Genomic DNA, 23,899 nt, shown 5'->3' with positions numbered 1-23,899 from the left:
TGACATTTGTCTATTGACATAATATTTTGAACTTAACGGTTATCTAACCTTCTTTTCTACAAGAAAACTAGAAAAGAGCTGATAACTCTTAAACGGCTGAACCGATTTTTTTAGATTATAGCTAAGAACACTCTCGATCAAGCCACCTTTCATACAAAAAAAACTAAATTAAAATCGGTTCATTCGTTTAGGCGCTACGATGCCAAGACAGATACACAGATACTCAGATACACACGTCAAACTTATAACACCCCTCTTTTTGGGTCGGGGGTTAAAAATAGCTATTCGTTATCTTGCGAGATTTATGCAATATGATATGAAATATCGATAGTTAATTTCATAAACGACTTTAGGTCCTATTTCTATTAGTGTAACATCCATTATATTTTGATAGTATAATATGTATGTGTGATGACATTGCATGTCAGTGCGAAGAGAACCCTGAGCTATCGTGTATTATTCTCTCGACAATCGACAATAGTAATGCGGGACAATATTGGGCGTATCGACATTCGATCTTATCAATTCTCCCACTAAAAAGGCGTAACGAATCGTAAATAGATTTAACAATGTGAATTCCTTTCAAGAAATTGCGCATCTTTAATCGTAGATAAAGTATTAGATTACAAGTTTTAGTTAAATGGAGTTTTACAATCTGGCCTAGGAGTATTAGAATACCTACTTATATGATACTTTTGGAAAAAATTACATTCTATTTTATACGTGTAGGGAATATAATAAATGTTACATGCCAGCAGATCTTTTAACCTGCGGTCACTATTAAAAATGAGAAAATTTGTGAAATATTATAATACAATACAAACCCGATAACAGTTTATCGGGTTTGTATTATTATACTAATTAATCGGTCTAATTAAGTATTAGACTAGTAACCTAAACTAAGAAATCACAGGTACAGAAGAAGCATACAATAAGGAGGTTTTATAAGAATCAAGATATGTATAATATGAAGGTCACTTTCTGCACTGAGCATTTTGAAGATGGTCTAAAAAGCTCTTTTTACTCAATACAATACGAAAACACAAAATATTTCCGATGGCATCTGTGAATAAATGCATGTTGGAATAATAAAACAGGCATACTGTACCCTGTAACCTGTACTTAATGAAACTGGGCGGATGACGGAGCTTGGCAAAAACATTCCTCTAGCAGCCAAATAACTTCTGAGCGTACAAAACATTCATCAGCCTTGTTTACAAAACGCGCTAGAACCTAACAGGAATATAGAGATGTATGCATTTATTATCTACCCATCGCCGGCTCACTACTGAGCACGGATCTCCTCTCAAAATGAGAAGTGTTTGGCCGTAGTCCACCACGCTGGCCAAGTGTGGATTGACAAATTTGACACATCTTCGAGAAAACTTTTAGAGAAATCTCAGGCATGTAGGCTTCCTAGTAGTGATTCTACTTACGAAAAAATAATTAGACGAGCAGTTACATATTCCCGACAATTTTTTTTTAATGACAGTTCAGGACAAACGTTAATCCGCTACATATCTCGGAGTATTTTATTTGCAAGCAGGTATACAGGTATACAAGCAAGTCAGTACAATGATTTGAAACGTTCTCCAAAGATTACCTAGTTCAATTGTTGTCTTTACAAAATATCTTCAAGTAAGTAGGTACTATCGTTTGCATTTTACTATTTCGGATACTCCTAATTATTGCGTTTCATTATAATTTATCTGAAAAGTACTTTTTAATTTTATGTACCTATTAATCGGAATTCCGCCCGTTTATGTTAAACTAAAACTAAAATCTGATAGTCTTATTCCCTCATATACAAAATATAACTTGTAGGTACATCTACTTTACCTACCTACGCACATATTTAAACTGATTCTGATTGAAAAAGTATTTGTAAAGTGGTCTTTGCTTTGTAAGTCATAATATAGAACTTTGTTTGACTTTTCCTAATGTGTTCTGACTTCAGAGTTTAAAATTACCGAAAACACGAACAAGATTGTGCAGCCACATCCTTCAAACCTTATGCTATGCGCCTAAACTTTATGGTGAAAAATAAACGACGCCACATCAAAGTTTTTGGAACAAGCCACGGCCCGGTCTCGAATTCTTCGCACAATACCTCATTGTTGTCAAACATAATACCCGGTATTAACATTTTATACCGCGATTCATGTCATTGATGACAATTTATTATTATACGGTACAAGCTAGGGTATGCCAGCTGTCAGAATTTAAGTGGAATGTCCTGATTTTATTAATACGATAACTATATTCTTTATGCAAATTGTACAGAGTTAAACAAGAGAATATTACCTTGTTATTGTACTTATAAAAAAAAGATTTAAGAGCCTCGATAGCTCAACGGTTGAGGTGCGGACTGAATTCCGAAAGGTCAGCGGTTCAAACCCCACCCGTTGCACTATCGTCGTACCCACTCCTGGCACAAGCTTTACGCTTAATTGGAGGAGAAAGAGGGAATATTAGTCATGATTAGCATGGTAAAAAAAAGATGTTGAACACATAGTGCGGTATTAACAATCCCCAGATATCGAATTTGAAATATATGCAATAGCACAGAAATAGAAGGCCTAAAAGAAATATTTAAGCAAAAAGCAACCATCTAAGCTGGCAATATAAGGGCATCGACTGAGTTGACATCATATGAGTAGGTACTTAACAATAATTACTTCAATCATACTAGGATAATTTTCATAAAATCACTTCTATGCGTGACATGCTCAGTATGCCTAACTATATCTAGCTTTCTACGCAAATAAAAAAGTGTCAATTCAAAAATCTTAAAAGGTTTATTCTAACATTTGGAGAACCTACTTTACCAACTGTGTGCCGTGCCGTATAATTAATCCGTCGTTTTTTATCTTTGCGATGATTTAGTTTTGTTCAAAAATTTGTTTTGCGGAGACATCTGCCAGGGACTATTGTTGACTGTCCCTAGGATCCCAGGTAAGAAGATAATGCGAGTTATCTCCAGAGCCGACGTTTTCCTTGGTGACCTTTTATGGAGTCGAGTGTTTTGATAATGCTTGTTTATTTTGTGGATTTATTTTTTATCCCGTACTTCAAAACGTCTTTAGCAAAATATTCCGCATGACTAAACCTTTTCAACTTATACAAAACCCATTTGCATATATGTAGTTCGTAGTTACTTAGTTGATTTTTTGTTTTGTTGATTTTTCAATTGCTAACTTTTGACAGATTTACTTCATTCGTAAGGGTGCTCGCATAAAGAAGCATGTTTCCGTTATTTGGCCATCAAATAGCTGAAAAATCAGCTGTTAGATCATAAATCAAAAGCAGAAAATACTTATGTATCTACCTACCTAACAGTTGTACCTACCTATAGTAGGATGTTCTGACACGTAACAAATTTTTGTAATATTATTTTGTACAATTATTGAAATCGGTTCAATCCTGTCGTATAAAATCGTAAAAACAAAATAATTTTAATACGATTTCATACGACTCTGATATTTTCTAACGTAATATCCAATAATTATGAAAGCCAAAGATTGAAAGGAAATTGAAATCACGCGTAGTTGATAGTTCCTCTGCAGCCCCGGTCCGGTACACTGATGCATTCGTTAATCTGGTAAACAAAGAATTTATCGATGTCGTATAATTTTATGTTCTAAACAAAGGCTCGTCAAGCGTCCATCTCTCCTCCCTCCTTCCGCTGGCTGCACCCCCACACATACCCACTGCAATGCACTTGTTACCAGCATATGTCTACACGTGCGTTTGTTTATGTTCCCACTGTTTGCTATAGGAAATCTGTGGAATCCATTACTAGACACAACAAAACTAACAAAAATACAAACTCAGTTCAAAAGTTTGAATTACAATTTCTTCCGTGATAGTTATTCGACGAGCTTTGAGTGTTTCGCATGGCCGCACATCATAACACAAATCTTCAATTAAATGGAAGACATATTATTTATCTTCTTACATCTTTGTTGTATCTATTCTTTTTCCATTATAACCTCTCTCACTGGTAGAAATCTCTGATAGAGATACCAACGTGCTTCTCTGCCACTGTCCACTTATCTTTTTCTTTTAACAGTTACTAATTTTTGATGCGAATAAAGAAACAAATAAAAAATACTGATAATGTCATATTTTTTTTGCGATCCTAGTCGGTGTTATAATCGACTAGCTGATGCCCGCGACTTCGTTCGCGTGGATATAGGTTTTTTAAATCGCGTGGGAACTCCTTAGCTTTCCGGCATAAAAAGTAGCCTATATATTAATCCAGGGTATAATCTATCTTACTCCTTTCAACCTAATCTGTCCTGTAGTTTTTGCGTGAAAAACACACACACAAAAACTTTCGCCTTTATTATATTAGTGTGATTGAATTTCATGAGCCAGAATGCGGAATTTTTAAATAAAAAGTCATATCAGATTCCCACTGTGCGTTTGCAGATAGCGCTCCCCCCACTACTAAACCCTTCTCACAAATAAAAAATTATATGCTGCTTATTTTTGACTAAACAATAAACATCAGCCAACCATAAAAATTGGATTGTCAAGTGCTAGGTATTAACGTAGCTTGGATCGCGTTATAAAGTCATAAGCAGTGTTTAGGTCAGCGCGAACAATATTTTAAAGTCATAAAACTAAATTGCGGACGTCCTGAGGAAAGTGGAACGCGAGATCCAATCCAAGTTTGCAAACAAGGGAAGTTACGGAGCGGCGCGGCGCGGTGCGGTGCGTCGGCGGTACAGACTGCAGACGTTGTGTTGACTGCGACTCGGCAAACAGTATGGGCACCTCCTGTGGTTCCTATCTAAACAAATAGATAAATGCGCACAAAATCTATTCTTCATAACATTCTTTTGGGATTTAAAATATTTATATTAGAGCTATGCTTTTATTCAAATGATCTTTCCTTTGTCTCCATTATCAATATAATTAAACAATATAATTATTCACCGAATCTTATTGGGCATAACAAATGACATTGGTTATATTTCTTTACTCTCTCGCTTTAACACATTTCCACTTAAGTTATAAATAGGTTAATCATCATTAAATGAATTAGTTACCTATGTACCTTCCTAATAAAATTTTATATTTTTTAAAGGATTTTCAAGGACCCTGAATTAATAAGAATATCAAGGAGTTTCCTGGAAGTAAATAAAACTTGAATAGATATACCTCTTTTATACCTGGTTATCTGTGTATGTATATTACAAACACGTAGTTAGCATATTCAATGGGTTGCGGGTTTTGTCGTGGTTGAAACATCGGGACCTACCCACGGCTTAAAGCAAAAATAAAATTCATTTTCCGTAGCTTGAAAGTGCAGCTCAGATTATGGGAGCTTTCAGCTTCACGAACAGTTGTCGGTCCCCACGACACGGTTATTAAGATAGCTGTTTTATTTGTGTGTTCGTCTATACAGAGTGAGGTTCCGGTTAAATATTAAAACATGAGAGTCCTGCTCAACTCCACGCGGACTACGGAAGTAGTTTCTATTTGTTCCCGTATTCCACCCCTACTTACTTGTTATAATCCTTTGAGCTCGCACTTCCTTATATTTACTAATGTTCATAGCGGTTGGCACAAAGGTAAAATATTTCGCTTCATTTTAAAATAACGCTATGAGTTGGAATACGGGATTAACTATTAGGGTAAAGCTTTTTTTTATAAATCTGAGGTTTCAGTACCAAAGCCTAAAATAATAACACAATTTTAAAGCCAACTAGATGCTGCCCACGACTTTGCCTGCGTGATTGGTGGTAACTAATAAGTTTTTAAAAATGGGAACTTTTTTGTGGGAACTTGTTGATTTATGTTGTCTCTAGCCTGAAAATCTCCGTACGAAAAAGATGATGCCCGCGTCTTTATTTAAACTGAGTTTATTCACGTGGATTTAACTTCTTTATTAATCCCGTTTATAATAATATAATGAGTATGGATTTATGGATATGGATTTATAACATCTCTTAAGGCTATCGTTGTCAACGATCCCCCGTCGATTTCCTACGTATGATATTATTGTTCTCATCTCTATCTGCCCTGGTTCGTGCATTCTCGGTTCCTAGATCGGTACATTTGTGATAACCAAATTTCAAATTGCTGTGATTGGCTGAATTTACCATGCTCTTGCTGCGACAGTGAGTTTGAGCCACTAGCGGAACAATGTTAGCCGGTCAGAAATGATTGCAATTAGTCAACCTGTTTGACGTCCGTGTTCTGTTTTCGATTACAAAAAGAAAAAATTGTTGTTGCAATCATCAATTTTAGCAAATAGTGAAAGAGAGTCGGCCAATCAGAGGTCACAACTACCGTCACACTTTCTGTCACACTATGGCAGTAGGCATACCGAGTAATGAAAACAATTTTTCATTCTGTCTAGGTCGAAGTAGGGTTGCCACCTGGCTCTTTTTGACTTACAGGCTACCACCATCAAAAATACGGGGTTTAGATTTGAAGAAATTTGAAAATTTGAAGTATTTGAAGAAATAGGTGGTGGTTCTCTTTGAAATGCATGGAAAGCCTATTTAGATATTTCAGTTTATTTGTAAGTTTTGTATTTTTTCTCTGTATGTTGCCGTGTCTTGATTGGTGAACTGTGTTTGCAATGTGGTTTTAAATAAAAGATTTATTTATTTAAATAGCTTTTAAAAACTCTTAGTGTTATAAAGCAAAATGTTATACATTTCATGCATACAATCTTTCATTTCAACTTAAAATTACATTTAATTTGTAATTCCACCTTCACCTGCGGCTAATTACCTGGTTAGTGGAATTTCGCCTTTCAATTTGACAGTGAGATAAAATACAACAATAAAAAAGCGCGAGCGCAGTGAGCGTAAGTGTTTTTGGTTCAATACAGAAAAAATTAAAGTGAAAGGGAAACGAGTGTAGCCATAGCAAGATTTTATTTTTAAAGCTTCCTATCCATACTAATATTACGAATACGACAGTATATCTATTTGCCTATCTATTTGTTACCCTTTCACGGCCCATCTTCTTTACCAAAATTTTGGTACTTACTATTCAGAGGTAACTTGCATCCCAGACATTTTTTTTAGGTGGCTTTTTAGCCCGGAAAATCCCCCACGGAATTTTTAAAAATCTAAATTCATGCAAACGAAATTGCGGGGTTTACACCAAGTAATAGAAATTCAAAGCGCGAGTGAAGTGAGCGCGAAATGTTTGATATATTTCCAAAAAAAAATTGGTAAGCAAATGCAAGAAATAGTGTAAGTATTATTTTAGGCTTAGGTTTTTGACGGCTTCCCAGGCGCAGTCGCCATTTCTAAATTTCTGGTCTGGTGGGAGGCTTCAGTCATGGCTAGTTATATGGTTAGTATGGCCCTAACGGCCAAGAAATTAGACTGCATCATCACTTACCACTAGAAAAGATTAAAGTCACGGGCTAACTTGTATAAAAAAAGGCTTACATCCTCAAACTAAGCCCCGCCGCCTTGGCTACGACCATGATCAATATCGAGTGGGTTTCGGCTACGCATTGCCGCAAAAGGAAAATATTCTTTCTACTGGACATAACGTCAGTGTTTGATTTCGCCAGCCAGCTTCTGCTGAATTTGTAAAAAACCGGCCATGCGCGAGTCAGACCCACGCACCGAGGGTTCCGTATTCGGGTATTTTTTCCGACATTTTACTCGAGAAATCAAAAACTGTTATGCATTAAAAAAATATGCATAAAAATAAATAAAAATCTGTTTTAGAATGAACAGGTAAAGCCCTTTCATATGATAACCCACTTGATATATGTAGTTATCTTACTTTGAAAATTGAAAATACTAATATTTGTTCATGAACACATGACAGACGGATAGAAGGACAGATGGACAGACGGACAGACGGAAAGACTGACAGACTGACAGACAACGAAGTGATCCTATAAGAGTTCTTTTTTGCTTTTGAGTTACGGAACCCTAAAAATATTTAGTTTTATTTGCCCCGTATTTTATTTTCATAATTACAGGTTTCTGTATCCTGAAATACGGGGTAACCAGTAAAATACGGGGCCTCTGGCAACCCTATTCGGAAAACACTGTCACATTCAAGTTAATGTCAAATATTTTGTTTTCAATTACAGAAAGCTGCATCAATCATTATTACAATATTTTATTTGTTGTGATTGGCTGAATTTTTGAGTTTCAGCCAATAAACAGACTGTTTGCCAATTAAACGTCATAACAATATAAATGCCAGAAAGTTTAACCAAATAAAACAAACTTAATGAGAACCTAGTGAGAATGCAAACGGCACACAATTTATAATACATATTATGTTAGTCGTATATAATAGATATTATAGTAGTCGTTCACTTTGGTAATAGTCAGATTGTCATCAGTAAAATTGATATTGGTTGATGTATCGTAAATTATTGTTTCGGTGACAAATATTTTTATTATCTATTTATCTTTGAACAGAATGGAATAGAATGAAATGGAATGGAATACAATGATAAATTTTTATTCCTGTAAACTTTTAGGTAAACTTCAAAGTGTTTTTGGATGGTCAGAAAAATTTACCACTGGTTCGGAATGCCGTTCCTACGTTTTCTAGGGTTTCGTACATCAAAATGAAAAAACGGAACTCTTATAGGATCACTTTGTTGTCTATCGCTCTGTCTGTCGTGTGTGTCAAGAAAACCTCTAGGGTACTTCCCGTTGACTCAAAACCATGTTTGGCAGGTAACCTAACTGCGTAATTTTGGGTAGTTTTTTTAATCGATAAAGAAAGTTTGCGACATTGTTCAATAAAAAATTTGGATTCCAACTCCTCAATCCTGATGTTGCAGGGGACCTGACTACTAAAGCTAATGGGATTTAAAAAGTGTCGATTATTAATTGATATTGAAGGTATCTATACCAAGTAAACACTTTGTCGTTGACCTCAACCCTGATGCTGTAAGAAATTGCATTCCTAAATCCTGGTGATCCCTCTGGATTTGAAAAGGATCATCCGTTTAAATATTCTTACGTGATACAGAAACAAGTTGCATCCCGGGGACGGGCTATTACGGAGAGGCAACTTTTGTTCTGGGAAATGAAAGGATCGGGATTTTTAAAAACCTAAATCCACGCGAGTGAAGCTGCGGGCATTAGCTAATTGTAAATCTATTTAGAAGCTACTATAAGATAATAGATAAGGTACTTATTTCCTTATATTTTTATTGTATGGCAGCGCGCGGTTTTAAATTATAAATTGCACGTCCTGTCCTTTTCTGTAATACATTTTTTTCTCAATATCTACCGCTTTATCTCATAGCAAGAGTCCGTAAGACATAATACAGTGAAAATAGGCAAAATATACAATTTTTGCAGTTTCCACGTCAGTACCTGTTGAATTTTTCTAACAGTGTAAGCAGCAGAGCTGAGTTTACCATCAAGTGTTGATATGTGGGTGTTCCATAGAAGCTTTGCATCTAACATTATACCGAGAAACACGGGGTTCTCCTTTATTTTCAACATATGATTATTTATTTATCAATGAATTTATGTCATTTAAGGTCCTGGTATTGGGCAGTGTGAATTCAACACACTTAGATTTCTTTGCATTTGGAAGTAAATTGTTAGCAATAAATCAGAGAGTGACCTGTGATATGGCATTACATATAGTATACATTGTCAAAAATTATAATATTAAAGCTTTGGGTATTGCGTGAGGAATAGGTTGCAAGAGAGTTGCAACTTGCAGGGTTTGATGCATGCGCTATTGCCAGCAAACATGAGACATATTTTTATCTACAGGCAACGTCTACGCATAACGGTAGGTAACGCATACGTCTAACGCAAGTTGAAATGTACCAGTGTATTTAGTTAGACCTATCGACAAGTTTGGAGTTGGGTGCAGTCTAAATGTGGCCCGTGTGTTTAGACTGTCAGTTTCTGTCAGTTTCACGTGTCGTCCCCCGCACTTCACCACCCCGCTTGCACAAATCGAGACAGCACGAAATTTTCAAGATTTCTGGGTGTAATTTCTGGTTTTCGTAGTTCCCACATAATTATAACAATATAAAATATATAACGATAATTTTTCTACTACATAATATTCATTAAATTTTCTAGGTCTGTGGTTTTTCCAAATTTCATTAAATTGCTTCGTTGTCTAGAAAAACGAGCACAAAGTTGGGCCTTTTTTTAAAGAAAAATACAAATCTTTGAGCCCCTGTAATTTTAAAACTACATATTTTTAGAAAAATCTAAAACACCACAGACACAGATATTAGTTTCTAGACTATGTCTGCAAAATTTCATGGACTTTGGTTGCTTAATATTCAAATGAAATGGGAACTACGATTGTATGGAGTAAGTGACGGAGAGAGCTCTGTTAAGTTGGTATCTAAACGTTTAGTTATATTCTGGAACTCCACCAAGAGAATACTTACGTATAATGTCGGGGATACCTACATTATTTTACTTGTACTTACTTACGTTTTACGGGCTAACGTTTTAAGAAAATTAGGCCAAAGTAATAAGCCATTTATCATATTTTATACATAGGTTTACGAAAGTATTATTTCATAATGTAATCAGTAATTGCTTTAACGAGTCCGCCTTTAATTTGTTAGGCGTTTTAAACGGCTTTACGCATTTGAATCGCAAATTTCTTAGAATATTTCAGGAGGGTTGCTGGCGTTTTGAGGGCATTATCTCTACATAAAATTCAAGATGCCTGTAGTAATATAGCCCAATACTTTAAAATAAGGGTTCATACGGCTCAGTTTGTTCCGAAATAAGTATTAAATTGAGGTAGAGGAATCAATAAAATGGTAGGTAATTTATGCGTGTCTAGTTGCAAATTTATTTTATTAATAATTTGTTGATTTATTGTGAAAATGGAGATTGAAACTTGGTATATTGATGTGATGGATGATGGTAATAATGAGTGAAAGTAGACTCGTATACAATGTGAGTGTATATACCTAATATACCTAGCGTATTTTTTTCTATTTGGACTTCTACTATGTATTTAGGTATCTTAAATAAGTGTTTTAACCTTCCCTGAAAGTATTACCCCCTAGTTACCTGATATCATATTAGGTAATGTACTTAGTACACATTTCTTATTTAGTAAATATTAATTCATTCATTAAAAACTAAGATAAGATTCTTAAATATAATTTAATACACAATAGACATATTATATAATATAATAAAGTCATTATATCAGTTCTATTGTACTACCTAGTCACAAAGATTAAAGAGCTAAATAGTTTCCCGGGGCGCAGGAAGCACGATCAAGTCGGCAATCGGCCGAACATCCGTGACGTCATTGCTTTGTCGGTCTGCATTTGCAACTAATCTATGTCTTAATGAACACTAGAATACCAATAGTGCCTTCGTGAAAAGTTACCTACAAAATCTGACAGAAATGTGTTAATTGGACTTGATTTAGTTTAGGTACAGCAGAACCAAAAAAAAATTATCTAAGACCTTCAACCTTCGCCTTAATCAATATCTATTGGTGATATGCAATGCCTACATTACAAATCACCAATATTTTTACGAACATTTTTTGACGTTCGCAAGTTCATCCTGTAATCCTAAACTAGGTAACCCGGTGCGGGATACCGCGGGTGACGTGCGAGTGTGCGGGGCGTCCCCCGTCTTTATACCTACCCTGCATGCCATCTCGACCTGTCGCGTATTTTTTTGCATTTTTAATAATATCAACCAATCTTCATTACTTATAGTTCAATTTATTTAAGTCAGTAGGTACCATTCTTTTCTCAAAAATAATAAAAATCAACATTAAAAAATCACCAAATAATTAGGAGTCGTTGGTTGAGTTGAAAGTAACGTTGTTACATTTGTTCCTTGGGGTAGAACAGATTTTTTCTTAATTTTTGAAGTGTAAGTATTTGTTTTCTAAAACCGTTCATATTTTAAAGTCAACAAATAATGTCGGATGGTAAAAGAAGTACTCGTACATTTACCCTGCAGAAGATTTTACAAAAATCATTTATTAGCTAGGACCTAAATCCAAAATGCGAAAAGTGAGCCTTCACCGACGACGGTTTAATTTTGTTGACACACAGCGCGTACAGCAGAGTTGATGTCGGCAACCCTTTACTTTAGTCCCCGAAGGCGTGGTCTCGTGGAACAAACAAACGGAAGCGAAATTGAGAGGAGCGCCCGGAACCGGCGGTATACCTTTTCATTACAGAATCCCTTTTTAATTACCACGGCACAAATAAAAATTGTATTTTTTATTTCAAGTAGGCGTAATTGAAAAGGAAATTGCCGGGCTGCGCGGCCGCGCGCGCCGGCGAATGAAACTTTAATATAATGCATAGGGCCCTTTGATCTCCGCACTTCGCTGCTATTAAATCACTGAAATAACGTTATACATAAAGTGAATAAAAATATCTCCTCTACGTTCGTTGCAACAAAACAGTGGTTTACCCCAAAATAATTGTACAGTAGTTGGATACAGCTACATACGAGGCATTAATGAAAATAAAAAACAACGATGTTCTTTATTCAAACAGATTAAAAGCCGTTGGAAAGGTAACTGGCGTTTAGACACGCTGTATAATATTAATACGGATTGGAAATTGATAAGAAATGCTAATTCATCGAAAATTAATTCAAATTAAAAGTTATAAGAAAAAACATAAGTAGGGTACATAGGTACTATTACAAAATGTCTTTCAAAAATGTAGAATAACATTTTTATTGCTTAGAAGATTAAAAACTTGTTAAAGAGGCAAATGTTGAATCTAAGAAGTGCCATAAATTACGTATAAAATAATAAAAGGAGGAAAACCTTTCATCCCCAAACGGTTTTACAAAAAGAACACCCCTGTGCCAACGCAGATAAATGTCGCTTACATCTACTGTTGTTGAGACGTGCCTCCAACAAAATTCTTCTTGATTTCATCCTATAAAGCTAACAAACAAAGATTTCATGTCAATCATTTTTTGCAGTAAAACATCCATGTCCTTTTGAGGTAACATTATATTTACGAGAATAGGTGTACGTAGAGCCACTGATATAAAGTAGAGTTATACGAGTAGAGTGGCTTGGACATTCGATGAGAAGGTACGAGTAAGTAATTCTAGTCTATCTATAAGTCGCAGCCGCGTTCGCTAATAACTGCGTGCGTCGTGTCTGACAAAAATAGTGTCCCGAAGCAGTAAGCACAATCATTTTCGTCAATATGAATTTTCGAATTTTCTACGTGCGTTGTTTGTAAGTCAGTCAGTGTTCGTTTTTTTTTTGTAAAGTTAAAATCTGTTTTACCAGGTAAACCCTGAAAAGTCTCTGTTACAACTAGTAAAAACTAGAATTAACTAGATAGCCCAGAATGAAATCTGATAACCTCGACAATCGCATTCTTATCATGTATGCACCCGTAGAGCATTTTTGTAAAGCGCGAAACCAGAAGCTTACGGCTCTGGAGGTTCTTGCGCATCCTGCGGGACTTGCGTTATTCTAAGTATAATATTCTATTTTTAGTATAATGTAGGTTAACAAAATACGAGAAAGCAATACCGGCTGAGCCGGAGTGCTTTTGTGTTATATTGTTGCAATATTGACGCAAATATACCTGGAAAGAACGGTGTAGAGATTGTTATTGGTAGTACGGATATTGCATACGTTTGTCGGCAGTGCAATGTATAAATGCACATTGTGCCTATTCAATGTTTACCTAAGTACGGTACGAGTATTATGCCGACTGAAACTGTATATAGTCCAACTAAGGCTCATCAATCTCCAAATCATTCTTGGTAGGTATATCTATTATTATTCTATATTTTGTTTATACCTACTTAGAAATTGACGAATATTATGGTGCAAATAGTTATACCTAATCAATTTATCTTAATTATGAACTTTAAAGACACGAACGAATCCAAAATAAAACCCAGACAAGGACATTATACTTACAACACCCCTTTTTGACGATGAAGGTTAAAAAAGGATTAAACGGTTGCGATAAAAGCGTCCTCATTTCTTTTATCCGATAAAAAAAGAAAGAGTAGATAGGTAAAGGTAAGACATACGGTCAAAGGGAAGATAATAAAGCGTTGTATTTTCATTCTAATCCGTAGTGGAGACGGGATGAGTCGGGGGATTTGGCGAGGGAGGCTCGATATCTAAAATTACAAGCCTGCAGAGTACCTATCTCGAGGTACGTTCTCCATTCCTTTATGTTAAGCTGCCAGTTTCAGACATGGCCCCGTTTAAACTAGCCTATGTATAATGAATAACGATAGATTGGATTAATTCATAAGAATCCACACTAATATTATTAATTGCGAGAGTATGTCTGTCTGCCTGTCTGCTAGTTTTTCACAACCTTTTACCCGATTTAGACAGAGTTTTGTACAGAGGCTTGCGGCTAGTTTTTGCCTTGAAAAATCTACGGGAATTTTAAAGGCCTGTCCGTTTAACCGATTGTGATGAAAAGTACACGGATAGCTCGTATGTCGAGAAGCAACATCTAAGATTACTTCTTAACCCGGTCAATCAAAGAATTCCCACATAATTTTTAAAAGGCCCAAATCTACGCGGACGAAGCCGCGTGTATCATCTGGTAACTAGGTATATAAATTGAGCAGATATCTTAATTAATATTCAACTCGTGCCTCCTTCTACGTCTACGAAACGCCCTTTTGTTTTTTCATAACCATTAAGCCTTAAGGTTCTTCCCGTCTGTTTCCTTGATTACAGATTAAGTGTAATAATAAGATTGATATATTTATTACAAAGTAGCTTATTAAAAAAGAATAACTTAGTGTCCCATACTAAGACGAGATAAGGTTTGAAGTTTCACTATATTTCACAGTAATTTTTACCTTATTATTTAACAGGTATTTTATTTATTAAATATCTGTATTTAAAAAAAACGCTACAATAAAGTTTTTTTGAGAAACTTGCGGCAGTTCCTAAACTGCCTAATTTCTAAGCGGTGATAGATAGGACTTCTCATACTGACCCGTGTTAAGTATGGAGCCGGCGACGATGGGTTGTTGAAGATGATGATAAATTTCTAAGCTTTATTTTAATTCTGTATTTATTATTTGAAATTCTATACTATTATTGTTGCTACCTACTTTGTTTCGGTTTCCAATATTTGTTAAATAAACGTATGATAGCGTTTGAAAGTCCAATAAATCAATGTCTATTTTCTTTCCAAGTCCTTTTGAAGTGTTCTTTTGTTCTCACAAGGAAGCCTGGAAAGTAGAGACAGTGCATACTGCATGTTGTATGCAACACATAAGTCTTAAAACTTTTTATAAAGTATTCGTGTGGTTTGAAAATCATAACCGCATGGTGGAAGCCGTGCCTATCAGAAATATCGAGTTGTCGAGGCGTGCCCGTGCGGTCGCGTGCCGATGCAACATAAGGTTGGCCGACATTATCAGTCACTGAAACCTTATCAAACTGCACTGGAGCTTAAGTTACGTGCACATCTGCGACATAATCATATGTGAGTTACTGCGTCTCTGCTTTGTAGAGGTCTACGAAAATAAAGAGCTTTTTTAACCCCCGACCCAAAAAGAGGGGTGTTATAAGATTGACGTGTGTATCTGAGTGTTTGTGTATCTGTTTGTATCATCGTAGCTCCTAAACGAATGAACCAATTTTTATGTAGTTTTTATCGTTGATCTTGTTGAATTTTATTCATTGTTTTCTCTTCAGTGAGCCGGCAATGGCATCATGATGACATGATGCCATTGCCGGCTCACTATTGAGAACGGGTATTATCTTAAAAAGGGTTTGGCCATAGTCTACCACGCTAGATATATGCGGGTTTTCAGACTTGCCAAACCTTTGAGAATATTATGTCTCAGGCATGTAGGTAATCACTTAACATCAGGTGACCCGCCTGCTCGTTTGCTCGCTATTTTTTATTAAAAAAAATGTAAGTTTGGGTTTAATTGCTTAAAAGTTAAAACGCACATACTAACTCCAAAAATTTAGAGGTGCTGGCCCGGGATCGAATCCCGGACCCTATGACTAGGCGGCTTACGTCTTAGCCACTATAGACTATCAACCAGGTTATCTCTTATTTATTCTAAACTATTAATTTATATTTTATAAATTTCAAATTGCCGCTACCGGGAATCGATCTAAGGATCTCCGATCCGAATTAATTGATATTCAAACCGCATTACACTACCTACATGAAAAATACCTGTTTGATTTTCGTTTGTAAAAATATGTGTAAGAGGATAGTATATCAAGTCACATCTATTAGCTGGTATGATTGACGCGTACTAAAATACATCAGTGGCCTTATTACGCTACACGTGGCTGCATCACGGAGTTATATTAAAGCCTGCGCTATACACTTTGGTGAAACATTATAAATGATGAGCTTACAGAAGACGTCTAGAAGTGTCCACGAAAATACCCACTCAACCAAAAATTAGGCGTATATTAGTCATTTAGGTGATTTATACTTTAATATGATTTCTGAATAAAGTAGGTAATTGGTCATCGCTACGAGCTACAAGGTGTAGTGAAAACCAATACTAATAAATAAATTAATCTATTCGAATGGTAGGTAGGTACTTTTTTATTCAGATACAAGTGTTAGCCCTTGACTTCAATCCCACCATTTAGCGATGTTCTACAATGGTCAAGCACTTACAAAAAAGAGCACTTTAAAACATAAATTACCCAAGTACTGTAAGACTGTACTGTAACAAAATACTTAATTGGAAAGTCCTCCCAAAACATACACGAGGCACACAGGTCACAACGTCGAATAAGTCAAATATCGATTTTATTAAACTACCTTCAATCAATAAATTGATAATCTTATATCATTATTCAAAAGTTTAAATTAATGTTTAAAAATAACCTAACATTACTTACTACTTTTTTTTAAGTTATGGTGTAAGTAAAATGTCTGCCAATCCGCACTGGGCCAGCAGCGTGGCAGGCTGTGGCCTAAGCCCTTCTCATTCTGGACGAGATCCGTGCTCAGTAGTGAGCCGGCAATTGATGTTATGATGATGTGAGCAAAATGAAATAGAAGCAATTTTGTATGTGACTGTATGGTGGCTATGTATCTTTTCACAAAGCTGACATACTTTGTGTATGCTACCCATTAACAACACACGTTATCGGGTTACTTGGGTCATGGCAATCGATACGCACCAAAAGTAGTCTGTCAAATACGGTACTGCCCATCATTATACATTTTCATATTATGTACAATATGAGTCACTCTATAAACACATGTATTTAACCACTTGAACGTCTCTTCTTGAATATTATCAAGTCCAAATTGATATGTAATGGCATTTATTTAACCAATCACTATCCAACGCTACCCATATCATTAATGAGAAGTGTATTTGTTTGTTGGCATTTTACATATTATTGTATTATTATTTGGCATATTATTGTAAATTGAATATATACTTGAAAAGAGCAACCAACGAGTCTCTTGCTGGTTCTTCTCAGTAGGAACGGCATTCCGAACCAGTGGTAGATTATTTTGACGATTCAAAAGCACTTGTTAAAGTTTAATTGAATAAAAACATTTTGAATTTGAATTGGTTTGTTGGTTAGTTGGTTTGTTCTTCAATCACCTCACAATGGAGTGATGAATCGACGTGGTTTTTCGCATAGGTATAGTTAAATACACTAGGTTAGGTTTTATGTAGTACACCAAGGCAAAGGCTACTTTTTATCCTAGAAAATCAAAGAGTTTCCACAGAATTAAATCCACGCGGATAAAGTCGCGGGCTTCAGCTAATAAAATAACCATTCAATGGTAAAATAAATTCAAAATACAAATACAATGTGATAATACAAATTCCTATTTTTTTGAAAATTTTTGTTAAGAAAAGAAGTTTAAAAAGAAACAATGCATGCACCTCGACGAAACTAAAACATTAGGTTATGCTGATGCTGTTCATTCACACTTGGTCGGCAGTCGACACAGAAAGGCTTAAAATATGAACAAAGCAACCGAATCGAATGTAATAAAAATCACTTTAGCATTACGTAGCGACGGGAACTGATGTCTATCGCCTCGGAGACACACGACTCGGCTCAGATATATTATGTCACAGGGGAAAGGCTGTAGCATCGAACCGACTATTATTTTTGTAAGACAAAACAAAATTGATTGTGCCTCCGCCATGCATGTAACTCACGATACAGGTACTTAGTGGTAATTTGAATACACTACTGACTACTGCATAGTTCAACTTACCTTGAACTAATAATGTTTGGAGTATTACTTCTATAGACCTTTTCTAACTGAATTTGTAAAAATAAGCAGTAAAAAAGTGATTCAAAAAATAAAGTATATACCTACTAGGTACTTTTTGAAGTGAAAACTTCTTTAGCGATTTTAGAATAGGTAAAAACTTCAAGGTCGCGACATGCAATAATGTCAATAGCGCTTAGAGTACCGTTAGATGTATTAAACTTAACTAATGTTAATGATTTTAATTATTCTATTAAAAATCTAAAAAACACTGTTGTTTTCTCCTCTGTCGGCAGTTTCCACTGGTTTCCAATTTTAGATTCTCCTATGCACTATTTCGTCTTTTTCTTGAAAGTTCATGTAAGTATCTAAATAAAAATAAAAACAAAACGTTAGTTTCTTAAAACTTTTTCATACTTATCATATCATTTAACAATGCCATGAGCTTGCGAGTGCAAAGAAGTGTTCTGAAGAATATCTGCATTTTCAGCGAGAAGAGATGAATTTAATAATAATAATGAATGACACGTCATAATATGTGAGCTTTGCGACACACTTCAATTTCTTGGAGCGTTAATATCTAAAAGTCTTTATGCAGTTCCATACAGAAAAATCGCAAAAGCAAAAGCTCTTTACTCGCGCTGATGTTTACGCTCCTTGATCAGTAGTCGTCGTTCATACACGTACGTCTCTGTTAGATATTATGCACGTTCCGTATAAAACGTAACTAGTGATGCGTGAAAAATGGAGGAAACGCGAGCGACGGAGATGCGCGTGTCTTTTAATGACATCGTCGATATCTCACCGCGGGGTGACTTTGCACCCCGCTTTTTATTATTTCAACTTCACCTTTTATGTCACAATGCGAGTTTTATGGCCCTTATGAATTTTTTCGTACAATTAACTCGCACCCTCGCGTAAATGAACACTTGACAACAGCCTGTTAAGTTTTTTGTAACGTAAATGATGTAATTAGTAACACGCAGGGAGCTAACTAGAGTTACATTTAATGTTTTATTAATTTGTTAGCTTCACAGTTGTGTATAAGATTGAATTGCCGTTGAGGCATGCTTAATACAATTTCCTAAATCAACACTATTCAAATGCCCAGCGTAAACTACGTGAAGTTTAGTTGATCGCATTCAAACTTCACATGAGCTAGTAGAGCTAACAAATAGGCATGTTATTATCTAAGGTTCTTGAAGAACATTTGTACATGATAACATTTCATTATCCTTTATAAAACCCCAAATCCAATTTCTACAATGAGATGATGGCGTAGTAACGTCTCAAAAATTCACCACGCACTTAGATAAGTGTTTCATTAGAAAGCTTATTTTAATTTAATCAAAATGTCATAGAATAAAAAGTTCCCTTCCCGCACGTTCCTTTACTACTAGTAGGACAATATTCCAAATAATAGATATTATAATACTGCAATCACCTCTGCATTATTTTTACCATATTAATTATTCATGTTTTATGTCCTCTCTCAATAAAGATTCCAAACTTTACAAAAACTCTATCGAATAGTTATTCTCAACTTCAAAATAAATCTCATATATTTTACTAGTATCTCTCATCTATACCATTTTCTTATTAGACCAGAAAACAATCCATATATGTATAAGTTAAGCTCGTCCTGAATTCTCAATATCTACTGCTACCATCGTATCGTTGGACGGCCACATATCGTTTTTACGGCGGGCGTAATAAAAACAGCTCGTTTGTTAGTGATGAATGATAGGAGCGACATCGACAACGTAATTGGGTGTCGAAGTCTACGGCTAAAAGCATACACGTGTCCTCAGATCGCCATCCGATAGGCCATTGTCTTGGCTTTATCTCAGCAAGCTGTACACAATAAATCGTGCATGTACCATTGTGTCGGGTTAAGTGATGTACTCGCTATCGAGGTGCGTGAAATATCGCCCCGGAATGTTATTAGAGCGCGGAATACCCAATCGATCGGCATTCTCGCAGGGCTTTTTGCGACTAACCGTGTTTGGTAAAAGACGGAGACCGCCTCTTTGCCGTTTTCGGCGCGTTCTTTTTGTAACCGATTACAAAAAGGAAAATCGAAAGGCGGTCTTTATTCTTTGAGGAAGTCCACTAATCGTAAAAATCCTCCGCAAGACCAAAATCTATTATACCTACTACCTATCTATACATATATAACAGGACTTGATCTGACTGACTGACTGATCTATCAACTTACAGCAGGCTGCTTCGGAAGGTACCTGTGCAGGATCGCTGGTAGAGAGCCTACTGAGGAGTGCCATGAGTGTGGCAGTGCCATGGATACGGCGCAGCACACTTTGGCAGAGTGCCCAGCATGGGATGAGTCGCGAGAGACGCTCGTGACAGCAGTGGGGCAAGACCTCTCCCTGCCAGCCGTAGTTAGAGCCATGGCGAACAGCGATAGGTCTTGGAAAGCGGTAGAGTCCTTCTGCGAGGAGGTAATGTCGCAGAAGGAGGCGGCGGAGCGCATGAGAGAAGATGATTTGAGCTCTCATGCCATCTGTCGTAGGAGGGTTGGGCGTAGGCGAGTCGCCCACGACCGCCGCCTACCCCCTTGAGAGGGGCTCTCGGGCGATGGACACGGGGAGTCTATCGCCCGAAAAGAAACCAGTCCCCGAGTCGGGAGGCGCACTATTGTGTTCCTAGTGTGCCTCAGACGGTGGGTAGGGACTATATTGGTCGCCCGAGGAGAGTCCTTAGTAGGCGCCGCTGGCCAGGTTGCGCGAACGTGTTTGGCCCCGTAACCTGACCATCAGGCGATGCGTGGAACGCCGTGGGGTTTTAGTCGGTAAAAGTCCGACATAACCTCCGTGCCTCCCCGGGCGCGGTGGTATCCATGAGGATTTCCCCACGATAAAAAAAAAAAAGGCTGTACGTTGACGTATTGCCAGAATCTCAGCAATTCAGGGACCACTGAGGTTGGTTTTGGCAGTAAGTTCCTTAATGATATAGGTAGGTACCTAGAGACTCATAATTTTTAAAAGGGGATTAAGTAGGAGATAAACGTTTGTATTAAAGTTCGTAATTTTTAACCCCCGACCCAAAAAGAGAGGTGTTATAAGTTAGAAGTGTGTATCTGTGTATCTGTCTGTGATATCGTAGCTCCTAAACTAATGAACCGATTTTAATTTAGTTTTTTTTTTTTGCTTGAAAGGTGGCTTGATCGAGAGTGTTCTTAGCTATAATCAAAGAAAATCGGTTCAGCCGTTTCTAGTTAAAAGCTTAAAAGTTATCAGCTCTTTTCAAGTTATTGTAACCTTCACTTGTCGGGGATGTTATAAATTTTTAATTTACACTTGTTCAAGTTAAATACAAGAAAGTTTGGTATCTTTTGATTAAAAATGAAGAAATATGTGTTTCAAGATATTTGAAATTTCCACCCCGGCACCGATCTACGAAAATTCCACTCGAGTGAAGCCGGGGTGCATCAGTTAGTAATATATAAGTCTTACATGGAATGTATAATAGAAACGATATACTTACCAAGTACCAACAATGTATCAAAAGGCGTTGCTTCACCGAAAGCTCGGTGCGATGATGCGAGAAGCTCCTTAGATACTCCACGCGCCCATTACACGCCCGATTGCGCATATTTGTCCATTAGATCGGCCTCAAGGCATTCATTAGGTGTCGCGTATTAATTGCCTTTTTTGGGTCGATCCGTAACACAGAAGGACATTAACACAAAAAAAGAAGTGGCTTGTGCTACACACAACTCACAAACTACACAAAACTGTAGGTAAGTATTTAACAAAATAAACGTCAATATATTATGTGTTTAAACTTTGCGTTGTAACTTACTTTATTCAGATAATGTTGAATATAAATCATCTAAACGACAAAATTGTGGTTGACAGGATATTTTCACGAACAGTTTTTGGCGTCTATAAACTTATCTTGTATGTATTAGGGTTTTAGTTTAAATAGTTTGTATATAAATCTATATAAAGTCATCTTTTAAGTTTATAACCAGTTGAATAACGCGATAAAATACTAACAATTGCCATATTTAGTTTTCAATTTCAGGCTGAAATAACTGAAATTATTGTCTGTATCAAGAATAAGTATTTTTCTTTTTGATTGTAATAATCCGAACGCCATAGCCTTAATAAAGCCAAATGAGGCTCCTTTTAATCTAGACATTATATACAGGTATAGCCATTATTAGTTGTGTATTTTGTCGAAGGCACCGACGCGACGTGAGAGTTGCCTGGTTACTCTGCACTTACCTCTAGGGCTGTAACCTTACGCAACTATGTAAGTATATAAGATGATAACTGTAATCTAGATTAATTTTGATTTAGAATGCACTATATTGCAGCTATATAGAGAGGCATATTCGCCCAGCGAATAATCTCTTAAAATAAAGATTAAAAAAAAAAAACCTTACGCAACGGTCCAGTATTGCATGATCATTTTGTTTTGTTCCATCGTTAGATGTCATGATCACAAAACACATAAGTAAGACCATTGTATGTTTGACTTTTACATGATTACCAAGCGGAGCTACCGGTTAAAGTACGTAGAACGCCATACTTCTCCATAGGACTTCAGATAGTTTTACCTGTTTATTGTCTTCAATTTTATTTAAAAAAAAAAGCCAAATTACAACGAATCGTTACATTTTACATGACCCAGATTACAGTTGTGTTTGTAAACTTTCGTCATCAGTTTACAAATCCGAAAACTTATTAAATTTTAACATGACATTGAAAAGAATAATATATTTAACAGATTAAATAAAATGAACTTTCCAACATACCTCATTAATTATTTCTGAATACGCGCTTCAGCACACTTCCATTCTGTAGTTATGAGCATGTATCTCGTTAATTATTATTAGTCTTGTTATAAGCTTATCGAGATGTTTTGCAACATAGGTATTAATTAATATTGTACTTTACATTATAGTTATTTACTAGGTATACATTAATTAACTAAGCACAGGTCTAATTATTATTTACTATATGTTACTCGTGACTTTGTCCGCGTGGATTTAGATTATCAAAAGTCGATGGGAACTCTTTAATTTTCTGACTGTCATCATCCATCTTCGCGATGTCAAGCTATTTCTGTACCTTTCGTCGAAATTGGTCCAATGGAATCATTGATTTTTTTGATAAATCACGTGAGACTCTTTGATTTTTTGGGACTAAACGGGAGGCTGCTATCTCTGTACCTTTCGTTAAATTCGGTTTTACATATGGGCCGGAGAGAACCATCTATGTATTTCATAAAGAAATAGCTTGCATACCTGAAGTAGACAAAGGCTATTTTTTATCTCGCTAAATGATAGAATTCTACGGGAATTTTTAAGAAGCCTACATCCACGCGAATGATGTAGCCTACTAGATAGTAGCTATAATATATAATTTTTGTTATTGTCACGTTCAAAATAATAATCAAAAAGAATTTCACGATGTCGGTACAGCGTGCTCATTTTATTACTCGTCGTTTATCAAGAGTGTCAGCCCTGGTCGCCGCACACACTCAGCCACTATTGTCCGCAGTTTCTTATTCCTCCATCTCCACTGTTCGCGCTCCACGATAATGGGAATTTTTGAAATTGCAACAACACACGGACTCGCTTTCCTCGCTGCAATGGCAGCCGCTGAAAATTTGCTCTTTTTCTGCTCTCTGACAAAGTAGTTACAGGGTCCTCAAGTATCTATTGTGTATTATCTTTATTTACGTAAC

The 23,899-nt window shown here is 36.2% G+C and overlaps 1 protein-coding gene and 1 long non-coding RNA gene across 2 annotated transcripts in view; both read left to right on the top strand.

Moving 5' to 3' along the window:
- The window catches only part of LOC123866462 (teneurin-a), a 285,360-nt gene that overhangs the window by 164,687 nt on the left and 96,774 nt on the right, over positions 1–23,899 (top strand). The gene's annotated exons all lie outside the window — the stretch shown is intronic.
- LOC123866466 lies at positions 13,572–20,854 on the top strand. The gene is made up of 3 exons (XR_006796204.1): positions 13,572–13,582; positions 15,251–15,255; positions 20,534–20,854. It is a non-coding gene; the product is annotated as an uncharacterized LOC123866466 (long non-coding RNA).

The sequence above is a fragment of the Maniola jurtina genome, chromosome 6 (assembly GCF_905333055.1).
Source record: "Maniola jurtina chromosome 6, ilManJurt1.1, whole genome shotgun sequence".
Lineage (NCBI taxonomy): Eukaryota > Metazoa > Arthropoda > Insecta > Lepidoptera > Nymphalidae > Maniola > Maniola jurtina.
The sequence above is the reverse complement of the archived record's forward strand: the minus strand, read 5'-3'. Positions and strand labels throughout refer to the sequence as shown.